The sequence below is a fragment of the Octopus bimaculoides genome, chromosome 16 (genome assembly GCF_001194135.2).
Source record: "Octopus bimaculoides isolate UCB-OBI-ISO-001 chromosome 16, ASM119413v2, whole genome shotgun sequence".
In the NCBI taxonomy this organism is placed as follows: domain Eukaryota; kingdom Metazoa; phylum Mollusca; class Cephalopoda; order Octopoda; family Octopodidae; genus Octopus; species Octopus bimaculoides.
Genome location: NC_068996.1, coordinates 24,453,545 through 24,460,971, shown reverse-complemented (window position 1 = coordinate 24,460,971; position 7,427 = coordinate 24,453,545). Strand labels below are relative to the sequence as shown.

Sequence of the window (7,427 nt, the reverse complement as noted above, 5' to 3'; positions counted from 1 at the left end):
TAGCCTTCTGGCTTGCCAGTCCTCAGTCAAATCGTCCAACCCATGCTAGCATGGAAAGCGGACGTTAAACGATGATGATGATGATGATGGTGATATATATATATATATATATATATATATATATATAACTGGTTTCTTTCAGTTTCTATCTATCAAATCCACTCACAAGGCTCTGGTTAGCCTGAGGTTATAGTAGACAACACTTGCCCAAGTGTCACACATGGGACTGAACCCAGAACCATGTGGTTGGGAAGCAAGCTTCTTACAACACACACGTATATATGTGTGTATATATATATATATAAGTATATATAATTCAAGGGTTTCTTTCAGTTTCCGTCTACCATATTCACTTATATGACTGTCTGCAGGAGCAGTACTAATTGACTGAGAAGTATGAGTTTTTTAAAAATCTTTTTTCTTTTCTATTATGGTTCTGAATTCAAATCCTTCTGAGTACCCCTATCTGAATATCTGTTCTTCACAGTACCCCAACATGGGTATCTGCTTTTCTTAGTACTTCAGTCTAGAGATATATCCTTCATACCACTTCAATATGGTTATCTGCCTTTCTTAGCACCTGAGTTTGGATACCTGCCCTTGTTAGTACCTCAGTCTGGATAACTAACTTTCTTAATACCTCAATCTGGATGTTTGCCCTTCTTAACACCCACCAATCAATCTATCAATGTCCTGTAGTCAGAAAAATACAAGACTTGAAACTGCATATATTCTTCAGAGTCATTGTAATAAGAAAATGTATCCACACCAGCTTGTCTTTTACAATTCAGTTTTCTAGAGGCAAGAATTGTAACTGAATTTAGGATAGAACACAATGAGTATATCATGATTTGAACCTTAGACGAGCAAATTAGTAGTCTGAACAGTTTAAGCCTTTCAGCTGTTAACACATCTTGTTGCTAATCTCTAAGTTTGGTTAATCCAATAGCAGGGTTCTTAAATATCATATCATCTATTTAGGTGCTCTAAAAGTCTTTGATAGTATTATTTTCATTCCATCTTGTTTTGTATTTTTTTTTTTTTTTGGTTCCTCACTATCTGATTCTAAACAAACACTATTACCACTTTTTGAGTTCAAATCTGAAGCAAGTTAGTCAGCTATTAAATTAGATTTTCACATCATCCAAGAGAATTAACTGAATTAAATGTATAAATTAATTAAAGAAGTGATTAATTAGTTAATTTATTTATTAATTTATTCGTTTACTGCCGGATAGACATTTTATTTCCAGACATAACACAAGATTACTTTACAGATTTAATTCAGATTTTTTTTAGCAAAAATTAACAGGGGTGGGTGTGGCATGGCTCGCAACAGTGAAAATAAAAAAAACAAACAAACAAACAAAAAAGAACAAACCGAAAACAAACAAACAAAAAAGAACAAACAGAAAAGAAGCAAACAACAAAAAAAACCCAGGGTGTTACTTTTGGAAAATTCTCAAAGAGGAAATCTGGTTTTTATCAATATCTCATGCCAATTTTAAACACCTGTGGGAAGGTAATATTTCTGTTGATTAAGTTTAGAATTTCTGTAGAAATATTCTGTTGAATACATTTTTCAGAAAAAAAAAAAAAAATTCGAAAAATCTTAAAAATGAAGCAAAAACATAAAAAGAAAGAAATGAACTTAACCATATTTCTTCACCCACCACTACCCTTCGATAAAAATGTAATCCGTTGACTGGAAAATAAAATTGTTTATAAACTGGTTTAGAAGAAGTGGTGTTATGATAAAAGTGGTGCCATATAAGCTTATTGGTAAAACTCTTTGGTTCAGTCTCAGCCATAAGCTGATTCATATTTTTTTTGTGTAATTCTATGTTTTTCAGTATTTGGATGTTTATCCCACTGTTGCTGACATAGTTTGTTTAAATGAGGGTTTTTTTTTTTTACCTTTGTCTGATATAGGTCTTGGTCTAGTTCTAGGTTTCTATTGTCTTTTATGTAATGATGATAAGGGATCATCATCATCATCATCATCATCATCATTATCTTATAATGTCCATGTTCCATGGTGGCCTGGATTGGATGATTTTGAGAAAATCAAACAGGTCTGAGGACTGCACCTTGCTCTGGTGTCTATTTGGCATGGTGGCTATGACTAGATATCCTTTCAAATGCCAAGCACTTTATATGTGTCATTGGAATTGTCTACCTACCTACCTATCTAACTATCTATCTGTCTGTCTATCTATCTATCTATCTATCTATCTATCTATCTATCTATCTATCTATCTATCTATCTATCTATCTATTTACCTCTCTCTCTCTCTCTCTATCTATCTATTTACCTCTCTCTCTCTCTCTCTCTCTCTCTCTCTCTCTCTCTCTCTCTCTCTCTCTCTCTCTCTCTCTCTCTCTCTCTCTCTCTATCTATCTATATATTGGTTGACATTAGAAGGGGCATCCAGCCATAGAAACCATGCCAAAGCAGATAGTGGAGCTTGGTGCAGTTCTCTGGCTTATCAACTCTTGTCAAACCATCCAACCCATGCCAGCAAGGATGATGAACATTAAAGGATAATGATATGTACACACACACACATACACTAGCATCATCTTTTAACATCCATGTTTCATATTGGCATAGTTTCTATGGCTGAATTTTAATTGTCTAAGCTTCTGCAAATTTTTCTTACTTCAAACAATACAATTTAATTTTCCACTAGTTGTTTTGCAGCCATTCACAGTATTTCCAAGGCTAGTCAGAAAAAAGGAAGGAAAGTATCCTCAAATCAAATAAATGGCTCCAAAACTTGTGACAAAATAGATTTGGCTAATGGTAAACCCTTTGAATTTCTTCTATGATTGAAAAAACAAGATATAATTAAAACTTACATGTTACTTAGAAGATAAGATAAATTCGTTTCACATATTTATTTTGAAGTAAAGAAAACTGAATGGTTTTCAAGTTGGACAAATTGGAAATTTGGATGAAACTCATTTGTTATTTTGATCTTTTTGGAAAATGTACAACTGGCATCGAATGAAAGAATTCAATTCATTACTTTGTTGTCAAGGATCTCAGGACATGAAAGGATGTATTTTACTGTGGTACCTGTGTGTGACAGATGGGACTAAATTCAATTTTATGATAATATTTAGCCCTTTAGCATTTAAACTGGATACTGAGAGACTTCTGGCGATTTGCTGTGCTTGAGAAGACATGTCAAGCTAAATGAAATTGAGTTTGTGGTCTGTGCTGATGACACATAAGAGGTACCTGTACCGGTGGCATGTAAAAGGCACCTGTGCTGGTGACACATAAAAGGCACTCGTGTTGCTGGCATGGAAAAAATACCTGTGCCAGTGACATGTAAAAGACACCCAGTATACTCTGTGGAGTGGTTGGCATTAGGAAGGGCATCCAGCTGTAGAAACCAAACCAAAACAGACAGCTGGAGCCTGGTGCAACTCTCTGGCTTACCAGCTCCTGTCAAACTGTCTAACCCATGCAAGCATGGAAAATGGACGTTAACTGATGATGATGATGTTGTTGATGATGATGATGATGATGATGATGATGATGATGATGATACCCAGCTTAAATATTCTATCTATTTTATATTCAAACCAACCAGATCTGGCTGATCACACATACCCTGCAATATCATTCTAAAAATAAACAATCATATCATCAAAATCTTGAAGTTATAAGATAATACATGATTTATTTAAAGCAATGTAGATAAATAAGCATTACAATTGACAAAATAATTTGAATGCTGAAGGGTTAAGGGAAAAGGATTACCAAAATGGGAGAAAATTCTACCTGAACTTTTGGTTTTCTATCATCTTAACGTCTTGATAGATGACAATGGGGAGCAAAACACCAGAGACCTTTCTGAAAATGAAATTGCTTCTAGTGTGGGAAACAATTAAAGGCCAAAGGGAAGGTTAAATCCTTGAACAAAACCTAAGCTATGATATCAATCAATTTCATGTCTATGCTACAACCTTTGGATAAAGTACTTCATTTGGCATTGAAGAAAGGATAAAATATGTTAGATGTGGATGATTTGGATGGTTTCAGAGCAGAAGGAACTGACCAAAAGTAGCAACCTCAACAAAAAGGAAGAAAAAAGCCAAAACATCTCACTAAAACACCTGTGAAATATTCCACCTGAGATGTTGGACACAATGTGCTGTCAAGAATTGATGTGTATAGATGAGAACAGCTGTGTAAAGACATGCCGATCTCTAATGGTGGAGATCCTTAGTGACTGAGGCCTTTGGTGAAGCCAAATGAAATCGTAGTCATGGCTGTTGCTGGTGTCATGTAAATGGCAACCATGAAATTGTAATTGTAGCTGTAGCCAGAAGTATGATCACCGAATGTTAGGTCTCACAGGAGTATTGACAAGTGACCAAAACGTTGGCGATATGCTGTGCTTGAAAAGACTCGTGAACACAAGTGAAACTTTAGTTGTGGCCATTGCCAGTATCATGTAAATGGCACCCATGAAATTGTAGTTATGGCTGTTGCCAGTGACATGTAAATGGCATCTGTGTAGGTGGCATGTAAAAAACACCCATACCTTTGTTTACATCCATCTTTCACTCTCTTCCTTCACCTTAACAACCTTTAAAACTACCCCTAATCTCCCTATCACTCAACCCTTCATCATTCTACTCACTATTATATTATTTTACTGCTGCAGTGATGAAATCAGAAGCTGTTACTACAAACCCTATCCTATCACCATATCTGTACTGCCAGTCACCACTTCCTCTCCTCTGAGCTATCATCTATTAATCATACTTAACATTCCCTTCAACTCAAATTTATCATCAACCACTCCTATCCCTGTTCACCATTCTTTACATTCATCTCTTATACATGTGACACCTTTATACCATGTGTCTATCCATCTATCACTCTTGTCCCACCTTCTTAAAACCTGGTCGATTTGACTGAGGACTGGCGAACCAGATGGCTGCACCAGGCTCCAATCTGATCTGGCCGAGTTTCTACAACTGGATGCCCTTCCTAACGCCAACCACTCCAAGAGTATAGTGGGTGCTTTTACGTGCCACTGGCACGAAGGCCAGTCAGGCAAGGCATGGTAGTGTGGTAAGCAGCTTGCTTACCAACCACCACATGGTTCTGGATTCAGTGCCACTGCGTGGCACCTTGGGCAAGTGTCTTCTACTATAGCCTCGGGCCAACCAAAGCCTTGTGAGTGGATCTAGTAGATGGAAACTGAAAGAAGCTCCATGCACAAGTGCCACTGGCACAGGTGCCATCACGATTTCGCTTTCGCTTGACCCAACAGGTATATATATATATATATATATATATATATAAGCCAAGTAAGATCGTTGCCAGTGCCCCTGGACTGGCTCTTGTGCGGGTGGCACATAAGATGCACCATTTTGAGCGTGGCCGTTGCCAGTACCGCCTGACTGGCTTCCGTAGGATTTTCGAGCGAGATCGTTGCCAGTGCCCCTGGACTGGCTTGTGCGGGTGGCACATAAAAGACACCATTTCGAGCATGGCCGTTGCCAGTATCGCCTGACTGGCCTTCGTGCAGGTGACACGTAAAAGCCCCTACTACACTCTCTGAGTGGTTGGCGTTAGGAAGGGCATCCAGCTGTAGAAACTCTGCCAAATTTAGATTGGAGCCTGGTGTTGCCATCCGGTTTCACCAGTCCTCAGTCAAGTCGTCCAACCCATGCTAGCATGGAAAGCAGACGTTAAACGATGATGATGATGATGATGATGATATATATATATATATATATGCACACACACATACACTCCACAGCCACCAACACCACTGACAACATCATCATCATCATCATCATCATTTAATGCTGTTTTTAATGGTGGTAGGGGTTGGATGGCTTGAGAGGAGCTGGCAAGGCCAGTAGCTGCACCAGGTTCCATTGTGTTTTTTGGTTGTGGGTTTCTTATGGACAGCATGAATCATAGACCCCGCCCTTTAAAAGAGACTTAGGTCCTGAATGCAGGGGATTTGCAAAGGCTAGAGCAAAATGAAGGAAGCATGTCCTTCTGGATGAGTAATGATGATGTGCATGTATTATGCAATGTGAGAAAAGATGTGTATGAAAGGGATCAGATGTAGTTTGCATGCATGTGATGTGTATGGATGATGACAGCTGCATTAAAAAAAGGGTGTTGAGCATTTGAAGTGAATAGAACATACAGAAGAGAAAAACCCCGAAAATGGTCTTTTTGGCATGGCTTCTACAGCTAGACACCCTTCCTAATGCCAACCACTTTATAGAGTGTACTGGGTGTTTTTTCCATGGCACCAGCACTGTCAAACCCCTCACCTAGGAGTAGGGGGAGTAGCATTGAGTGTGTGTGGCTTTGTGCCAGTTGAGAGATTTAAGGTTATAAATGGAGAGAGATAGGTGTTTTGCTGTAGAGTAGATACAAGGATACTCCAGTTGGAAGTGAAGAAAGAGTGATATAAAAAGAGTGATAGTGAGAGAGATGATGGCAAAGGTGTATTAGGACATGCCTTCAAGGGACATTGGGGGTGGTGGGAATAGATGAGGTGTTATATATGTTTAGACTGGGTGAGTGAGTAGGACTGTGCCTGTAGTAAATGATGGTGAGAAATATAGGAGGACCTCAGGAATAGGAATTGTGGAAAATATGTGTGTGCATTGAGGGTGATAGCAGGTAAGCGAAGTTTTAATGATGGAGACAGCATTGAGGAAAGAAGGCACAGAAAGGTAGTGACTGGTGGAGACAGTAGGCAGAGGAAGGTAATAGGAAAGGGATGTGATCTGGAGTGAAGGAAGAAAGATAACTGAGAAAGCTGGGTGGTGGTGGGGTAGAATGTACTATATGCCTATTCTGCTCTCTGGTGATAGAGAAGAAGTGAGTGTTAGGGGATGAAATAGAGGGTGGGTGGGGGAGATTGACAGGTTGGAGAGGATAGACGAAGGAGTGGGTAGAGTCTCTCATGTACAAGTATTACCCAGGTGGTTTTATGATATCAGTTTTGTGGTGGACGGGCTTTCTTGAGTACAGCAAGGCACCAGATATCTCAGTCCTTTGTCATCTCCTTTGTATGGTCAAGGTTTTGAGATCAACCCTCAATACTTCGTCCCGTGTTTTGCTATACACACACACACACACACACACACACACACGCGCTCACACACATCCTTCAAAGGGATGTCAAACATCCAAGTCCACCGGTATAATCCAAGCAAAGAACATATATAAATATATATTCAGAATTTGCAAAATCAATAAATAAAATATAAGGAAAGGAAAAAATATATGGGTGTAGACGATCTTTAATTCAAATCCTAGTTGGTACAAAACCAATATATATATACATTAGCTATATCATCACCACCAAAACCACCACCACCACCACCACCACCACCACCACCACCACCACCATCATCATCATCAT

The 7,427-nt window shown here is 38.7% G+C and overlaps 1 long non-coding RNA gene across 4 annotated transcripts in view; it reads left to right on the top strand.

Annotated features, from left to right (window-relative positions):
- LOC128249582 (uncharacterized) overlaps positions 1-7,427 on the top strand; it is an 18,963-nt gene that overhangs the window by 7,831 nt on the left and 3,705 nt on the right. For all 4 annotated transcript variants that reach the window (XR_008265683.1, XR_008265682.1, XR_008265681.1 and 1 more), the window contains exon 3: positions 2,694-2,806. This is a non-coding gene — a long non-coding RNA (uncharacterized LOC128249582). The remainder of the gene's footprint in view (positions 1-2,693; positions 2,807-7,427) is intronic.